We start from the raw sequence: 9,929 nt of genomic DNA on the forward strand, positions 1-9,929 counted from the left end.
TATTGATTATAATTGTCAATAAAATAATTGTATAGGTATGGTTGAAACCAAATACGGGACATAAGAGAGAACAAATAAAAATTATGGCATAAAATATTAAATATATACTAATATTGTTTGAGGAGATTCCGACATTAGGATTTGTGGTTAAGTTCTATTAAGACTTTAATATTAGAATTAGATTAATGGTGTAGTTATAATTCTATATTAGACTTTAATATTAGAATTAGACTAACGGTGAATTAACGGAAAAGTTAAATGGATAATCATATAATTAAGGATAAATTAGAAAATCTTAAAAGAACAAAATTAAAACCTGAACAATATGAACCATTCATTTGATTTAATAATTTGGCGGTTATTTTTTCTACCCAATGTTAATAATTAAATAAATTCGCTGGTCAAATCCGCTAACTGCTGATTGTCAAACAAGGACATTGCGAGGTAATTCTCACTTCAGTTTGTTGTGTGATTTGAATACTCTCTTTGTCACAAAATCTCTCAAGTAGTTAATATGGTTGGCTTTATTAATTATATTTTTTTTAATTTTTTCATGGTATTAATAAAATACTTGGTAAATAAATATATAGCATTATTTTATGTTATAATTTTGATATTTAATTAAAAAAATAGTGCACAAAAAAAGATAATAGATAATGTAGTGAATATAATCAATTGATGAATTTGAATGTAAAAATTTTTACATTTGAGAAAAATAAAGACAATATAACTAATGAAAATATTTCTTTTAATTAATTTATTGATAATTAATAATTTTTTGTCACTGAATAAAGACATTGTAAGGACAATGTAGCGAATATAATCAATTAATAAATTTGAATATAAAGAATTTTTATATTGAAGAAAAATAAAGACAATATAACTAATAAAATTATTTATCTTATTTAATTTATTGATAATGAATAATTTTTTTTTTTTGAATAAAGACATTGTTGACACATAATTCTAAATTAAAGAAATGCATATGTATTATTTTTTGTTGTAACTACTAAATTATTATTTATATAATTTAATAAGAGTAAAATAGAGTACTAATTATGCCAACTTTGATTGGGATGAGGTTCGAACCTAAGACCTTTTTTTTTTTTATTGAACTCAATGAGTAAGTTAACGGTGAACTAACGGCAATTCTTAAAATTTTAACGGAATTAGTAACGGTGTGTGGGTATTTTAGGAAATTTTAGTGTAAAATTTAAATCTAATCAATCTTTTAATCAATCTGAGCCATTCATTTGATTAAAATCTGTGACCGCCATTTTTTCTACCCATTATAGGCCTAACTCTCTTGGGCTCTTATTAGTATATATATATAATATAGTAGATTATGTTATATAATTATATGGAAAAGTCTACAATGTTAATAAATTCCTATTCTTTTTTATTATTATAACCATGTATACATTTAGAATTATACTCGATAATCTCAATTCTTGATCTCTTAATATATGGTATAACCTAAAAAATATACATAGTTATATTTGGTGTAAAACACATTGATACTAATAGACACTTCAAAATTTTTCATAATTATATACATAATATGTATATATATATTCTATTCAAATGTCACTACTAAAACTTTTGCTATTTTTGATCAACATAAATTGGTCAGAAATACACTTTTTAGTCGTAACAGTTGTTTCGAATAACTTTCTGACCATTTTGAGGATTCGAAAAAATCATTATTGCTATTTTCAACCAACGCAACAAATTTGGTTAGAAGCACCAACCACAACCGAGAGTGGTTAGAAATTTTTGTGGTGTAGTTGTCCAAGTTATTTTCCAAGCTTCCGACTTTCAGTGGCAAAAAAAAAAAAAAAAAAAAAAAAAAAAACGATTAGAAATTTTGATCATCGATGGGTCTAAAATGAAAAATTAAAAGAATATTTAGTCATTACTGCTAGAATATTTTTCGGCAATCATGGCATAATCTCTTAAATAGCATTTGGTGAGAAATTAATACGAGAAATCAAAATCTATACAAACATAAAGATTTCTAGGTTTCTATTCTATGAGAAACCAATGATTATTTATTGCAAAACCCATCTTCATAAGCTGAGCTCCTCGGTCGGAGACGAATCCAGGTCTCTTTCAAACACCGATAAAATCCCATAAAAAGTAATTAAATTAAGAGACTAAGGGGTTCAATTCCTCTTGAACAAAATTAATAAACACTCAATCAATTGTATTATTAAGTATATTTAAATAAAATTTATTAATGCGGACTAAATAGGTTACACAAGTTGAAAAATGATCAGCCCAACCCGCCTAAAGTGGATTAAATGGGTCCAACTCACTGGGTTGAGTCTGTTTTGATATATCTACATAAAAATAAATTTATGACCTTTTGATATGAAAATTAAGGTACACCAACTCAACCATCCTTTCCTCGGGGTTGGCTTTCATTACAATTTCCAACTTAGGCACAAGGTAGAAATCGAAAATTTATAGTGCAAATGGCAAATTATGTTGTGCATCCGTATGCACCATGCATGGTGCATACGGATGCCAAAACGACGTCGTTTTAATAAAACACGCGTCTCCCTTTAAAAAAAAAAAAATCAAGTTCGATTCCCACCAACAACATATGAACTAAAATTTCATAATCGATGAACTATAACTCCATAATCGATGAACTATAATTCCATAATCTAATCTATGAACTAAAAATTCCAGAATGAATGAATTAAAATTCCATAATCTATAAACTAAAATTTCAGAATCGATGAACTACAATTCCATAATCGATGAACTATAATTCCATAATCAATGAACTATAATTCCATAATCTATGAACTAAAATTCCAGAATTAAATGAACAATATAATGTTATTGCTGAGAATCGAACCTGAATTTTTTTTTAAAGGGGAGACGCGCGTTTTTTAATAAAACAACGTCGTTTTGGCATCTGTATGCACCATGCATGGTGCATACAGATGCACAGCATAACGATTGAGTTCAAATGCGCAAATTATGCCATGGAATCGTGTTCACCGAGAATGGTGAACACAAGGCAAAACGACGTCGTTTTTAGGCAAAAAAAAAAAAAATCGCGGATGTGGAGTTAACAGCGCGCGTTTGATCAAATTATGAATTTTCTGTTATGAGATTATGAATTTTATGAAAATTCATAATCTCATAACAGAAAATTCATAATCGCATAACAGAAAATTCATAATCTCACAACTGAAAATTCATAATCTCATAACAGAAAATTCATAATCTTATAACAGAAAATTCATAATCTCATGGTTCCAAAGTGAATGTGTAGGCATGGTTCCAAAGTGAATGTGCAGGCATGGATTCATAATTTATGAATGTCTGTGATTTCGGACGGGAATATGTAGGCATGGTTCCAAAGTGAATGTGCAGGCATGAATTCATAATTTATGAATGTCCGAAATTATGAATGTAATGAAAATTCATAATCTCATAACAGAAAATTCATAATCGCATAATAGAAAATTCATAATCTCACAACTGAAAATTCATAATCTCATAACAGAAAATTCATAATCTTATAACAGAAAATTCATAATCTCATGGTTCCAAAGTGAATGTGTAGGCATGGTTCCAAAGTGAATGTGCAGGCATGGATTCATAATTTATGAATGTCCGTGATTTCGGCGGGAATGTGTAGGCATGATTCCAAAGTAAATGTGCAGGCATGAATTCATAATTTATGAATGTCCGAAATCTTTGTTCACCTCAAATTAAAGTGAAACCGCAAAATGTAAAAATAAAGAAGAAAAGTCACGCAATTAATTAAGAAAAAAAAAAAAGATAACAGTGTACTAACACCGTTAGAACCGTGTTCACCATTCATGGTGAACACAGTTCCATGGCATAACGTCCCGTTCAAATGAATGTTGTTAAATTCATTGGGCTGCAAATTTAAATGGGTTGCAAATTCAATTGGACCATGTAAATGATAAGATTGAATATCAATTGGGCTCACTTTGCTGCGTTCATCATTCAAGTAATTTGGGGAACTTTAATTAATTACATTAACTTGGGCTAACGTACATAATTAGTTAATTCTTTCCAAACTTCACCCTTATAAGCAACTGAACTTTCTATGCAAAAAAAATTAATTAATTCTTCCAAAGACTGAACCCCAACCCTAAGGGTCCCCACACCCCGACCCGACAGAGCATTTGGGAGGATGCAAATCATGGACTCAACTGAACATGAACCACAGAGGCTAGACCGGCGCTCACTGCGCACAAGGAACTCCTCTCACTTTGAGAGGTTGCTCCCACACTGCCGCGGGTGAGACTCGATCCGGTCATTCTTCCAAAGTTTCACCTCTGTGAGACAGAATTAATTAATTAGTTTAGTAGTTGGGTAAGTATTTAATTAATCAAAGTGCTTAAATTATAGCTCAAGGCCATTGTCCACATTCTTGGCAAATTATATCGTGCACCAGGGCGCAAAATGCATTGTGCGCCTTGGTCCAAAACGACGTCGTTTTGTACATTTTTTTTATGTTTGCTATTAACTTCTTTAAAAAAAAAATTCTCATGTTTCGAATGTACAGAATTGTATAATAGAATGTACAGAATTTTATAACAGAATACACATAATCTTTTTTGAAAAAATAATACACATAATCTAACATAATACATAATACACATAAACTCTTAACATAATACACATAAAACTCGTAACTCTTTAAAAAAAATTCTCATGTTTCGAATGTACAGAATTATATAATAGAATGTACAAAATTTTATAACAGAATACACATAATCTTTTTTTGAAAGGATAATACACATTATCTAACATAATACATAATACACATAAACTCTTAATTCTTTAAAAAAATTTCATATTTCGAATGTACAAAATTGTATAATAGAAGGTACAGAATTCTATAAAAAATGTACAGAATTGTATAATAGAATTTACAGAATTTTATAACAGAATACACATACACTTTGTCGCGTCAATTTCCCACATAACTTAACAAAACGACGTCGTTTTGGAAAGCGTAGGGCGCACATTGGCATGTGCACCGTGGTGCACGGTATACCGATTGAAGCAGGCAAATTATGTTGTGCATCCGTGTGCACCATGCATGGTGCACACGGATGCAAAAACAGCGTCATTTTACTTAAATAAAAAAAAAATCATTTTCGATTGCCGTTAATTACGTAAACATATGTTCATAATTTTATAATTTCACATTCTGGATTTATAGTTATGAAATTATGGATGTGTAGTTATGTAATTCTGGATTTATAGTTATGAAGTTATGGATGTGTAATTATGCATGCAATTCTGAATGTATAATTATGAAGTTATAATTTCACATTCTGAATGTATAGTTATGAAGTTATGGATGTGTAGTTATGCAATTTTGATTTTTTTTAAGTCGGACGGCAAAACGACGTCGTCATGGTGCACACGATTACACATCATAACGCTCCCATCAAGCATTGGCAACTCTACACATTATAATATGGATCACTGATAAAAGCTCATTTTTAACAAATTATATGTTCGTTCATTTTTTAGATAATACATTAAAAATGAACATGTAGTAGTATATTAGAAGTGACTTTTCAAAAAATAAACTTGTAGTAAACTAAAAATAAATAATTTAATATATTAAAAATGAATTTATATATCAGTAGATTATTTTGCATTATAAACCATTATCTTGCATTATAAACCATAATCCATTATATAACGATTGTTGCATATGATCTTCTAAGCAAAGTATACAGATATGTTATTTACACTACTTAATTATTAATATTTTAATTTTAAACAATTTTAAATCTATTGGAACTCTCATTCTCAAACAGTGGTCTTCACCTACAGAATTCATACCAAAACTTTGAAACAAATTCTCCAATAAATATCTCAATATTGACTTATAAATATTTCTAAATTCCTTTATTAAATTAATGAAGATTAAATTAAACAAATTCTCCCGTAAAATATCTCAAAATCTATATCAATATATAATTATATAGCATGTATCTACAACATCTACCATCTGAAGTTGACCCCACCAAAATCCATAACATCACGTACATACCTTTCTCTAAAGCTGACCCCACCAAAAAGAGTAAATACCTAAAATGGTCCCTCGATTATAGTTAAATTCACAAATTGGTCCTCAACTTTCAATTTCAACCAATTAAGTCCTTAACTTTGCAATTTTGACACGATTTGGTCCTCCATCTATTTGACCATTTGTTGACCGTGATCGACGATCTCCAGAAGAACCTTCAGATCTAGTCGGAGCATGTGGAGGCCTCCAGGATAACGTTGTACCGGTTCGGAAACACGTCGTCTTCTTCGCTCTGTACGAACTCAACTACATTGAATCCAAAGGGAGGATGAAGAAAGGCGACCGGATTTGGTAGATTGCTTTCGGCAGTAGATTCGAATGTAACAGTGCGGTCTGGAAATGCAACCGGAACCTTAAAAAACCGATGATGGACCATGAAATTACATATATATCCGCAAAAATCACAGTCAACAAACAGTCAAATAAACAGAGGACCAAATTGTGTTAAAATTACAAAGTTAAGGACTTAATTGGTTGAAATTGAAAGTCGAGGACCAATTTGTGAATTTAGCTATAGTCGAGGGACCATTTTGGGTATTTACTCCACCAAAATTTATAACATTTCTCTCTTTCTCTCTCTCGCAATCTTCTTTTTGTGGGCATTATAAATTTATAAATGTTTAATTAATTAGTTTTTTATAATAGTTTATTGTTAAAATTTTAAAAATTTAAAAAATTATTCAAAGTATCTTTTTCGATAAATTTTTTTAAAAAGTCATTTTGCTTGTAATCAGCTATCAATAAACAACTCATTTAATAAACACTTTTCTACAATAATGTTATCAATCAATCCAACCCACTAACTCAATTTGCTAACAACTATTTACCAAACTATCATTATATGTTCCCATAAATGTGTCTCACTTGCTCTTCTTTTCACTTGATTTCATATTTCCATGTTTTGGTACATACTCTTCTCCAACCACTTGATTATTCCATTTCAATTGTTATAAACTTTTCATACAACATATATAAATTCAAACTTTTACTTCTTAAAATCTCTTGGCAGTTGTCATTATCTGGTCTGTCTTTTTCCCCACAGTCCCACATGCATCAACATCAATAAAACACCAATAATATATATAGCCATCTCTACAATTGACAACTCCAAAATCTATAGCATCTTTAACATCGGCAAATTATTGTATGAACCACAATAAAAAATATATTTTTAATATACTAAATGTATATTATTTGTGTACTGTATATTATACAATATAATATACATTCAGTATACAAATAATATACATCTCCTTAATACAATATATATTTTTAATATGCTAAAAGTACATTATTTTTGTAATGAATGTATATTATTGTATACTATATAATAATGATTGTTTAACATCCGCTGCTTATCTATCCTTTAATTTGTTGAAGTTGTCCCAACCAAAATCCATAATGTCCCTTTTCACTTATTTTAAAGATATATAGACCTATGACATTTTAAAGTAGCTCATTTGCCACCTACTTATAATATCATTGAGGTGTAGCAATTTGGTACCACTTGCTATATATCATCACGTTTTTTCTTTTTATTTCATGTACCAATTTTATGTTGCAATATAATGCCTTCTTTTCCTTTTGATAATTCTGCTAATTGTCAAGCTAAGTGTGATATGATTAGACATTAATGAATTTATCAACTTGTATTGCTTATTTTGTAGCACTCAGACTCACCTTTACCGAACAATAAAATTTGGTAAAATGGCTGTTAGCTGATAACTGTTTGCTGTTAGCTGATTGTGTTAATTAGAGAGTATAAATAATTGATAACATTAGCTGATTGTAGAAAAGTGTTTGGTAAATTAGCTGTTTGGTATAATTTCTTTTCTCAAAAAGCTAATTGAAAAAGTTGCTAGGAGTAGCTTTTTTAATTTTAGTCTTTTGGAGTTGCAAAAAGTTAATTAACCAAACATTTATATTGATATTTTAACTAAATCAAACAATTAATAGTGATCAAATAAGCCAAAATTAATCTATAGACCGATTTTTTACCAAACATGGCCTAAACTTTTTTTGTTTTCACCTCAGTTTGAAAATGGTCAACTTTTAAGACTATGGTTAGCCTAAGTGATGGAGAGAATATCTATGGTTGCATGATTGTTCTATAAGATCTCTACAATTGTTGCACTAAAATTACTTCTTTGAACCTGTATCATATTCAGGTTAATTTACGTTCGAATTGAGCCAGCCTAATTAAGTACTAAAGTGTTATTCATATTGATTTTTCTATACAGTGTAAATGTAGGTGTTTCCTATAGCTAGAATTTACTCAGGACACCTCGTGGCCTAAAAAAATTACTTCTTTTATTTATAAAAATAAAATAAAATTAGTCCACAATTATTATCCAAATGTACACACTAAGTCTCTGAGTAATGTTTGTCTTGTGACTCTAGTCGACAAAGGACCTGACGGTAAATATGTTACCGGAAATTTATTATAAAGTAACGAATAAGAAAGTGATAATAGTTGTATTGCTTCTTCTCTCAGTATAGAAAGTACAGTCTTTGTCCAGAGTATTCAACGTCCCCCTCCAAGCTGAGGGGAGTCCCTACTTATACAAAAGCTGCTAACGGTAACAACATGAAGCATAAATGGGGAGCTAAGCCTTTAATTCTCTCTCATCAATGGTGGCTTCAATGGCAGTAAAGGTGACAGCCGTTGGAATTCTGCCCGTTGGAGTTTTGCCCGTTGGGTTTCCATGTGGTGTCGGGTCAGATGCTGCTTATGATCCGGGTCGGGTGCCAGCACCATTCCATGTGGTGTCGGGTCAGATGCTGATCCGGGTCGGGTGCCAGCACCATTATCCTGTCAGGACCATTAGGAGTTAAATGAACTTAGGTTGCTTATAGCTAATTGTTTGGCTCAAATCGAGAAAGCAAATGCTAATAAATAAAGAATTCCCTCCATGAGTAACTCAGAACTTTGTAGTTATTAAACAAATTGCTCGATAAACTCGGTTGTGGTTTCACTAGAGTTACTTCTTGGATGCATGGTACTAATTTGCTAGGACATTCTCCGACACATCAACCATTGAGAATTCTTTGAATTCAACCATTCAACCATTTCAAGTTTCCTCACTCAAGAATCTACAGTTTTCAACCTTGCTTGGCTTGATTGTTCTACCTGTTCATTGAAAACAACATTCTTTTTTTTTGTTTTTTTTTTTTGGAATGTTGTTGACTTTATTACAATGTAGTATTTGTTCATACATAATTTCTCAACCTACTGAAGCACAAAGAGCTAATGTCCTCACACTAGTGTTCGAACCTGAGAACTCTCATTTGAGGGGCCACAGCTATGCCGCTCAACCATCTACATACTTTTCCTCCCTATGTTATAGGGTAATTGTAGAATTCGTCCCTAATGTTTTATTAGTAAATGGGCAAAAAGTGCAACACCAATAATAGCTTAAGGACGAATAGTGAGCATGACCAACAATTAGAAACGAATTATATAATTAGAATTACCCTATAATTTAGGGACGGCCGAAAAATGTATTTTTTTTCTAATAATAAAAAAGGAGGAAGAGAACAAAGTTATCATTTGGTGTAGTGGAAATGCAATTTCGATGGAGGTTTAGAAATTTCAATTCCGTTGAATTTTGTATGAATGGAATTGTAATTTCACCCTATCAAACATGGACATGATAGGTAGACTAAATGTGGAATTAAAAAAAAAAAAAAAAAAAAAAAAAAAACTATACCAAATGGAATCAACTTGCAGCTGAAGAGTAACAAATTATGGATTATGAAATGATTGAAATCAACTGAAGGGGAAAGAATCACAGAGTATGAGAGACACTTTTAGGTAAACATA

This window comes from Ipomoea nil, unplaced genomic scaffold, assembly GCF_001879475.1.
Source record: "Ipomoea nil cultivar Tokyo-kokei standard unplaced genomic scaffold, Asagao_1.1 scaffold2845, whole genome shotgun sequence".
Classification (NCBI taxonomy): Eukaryota; Viridiplantae; Streptophyta; class Magnoliopsida; order Solanales; family Convolvulaceae; genus Ipomoea; species Ipomoea nil.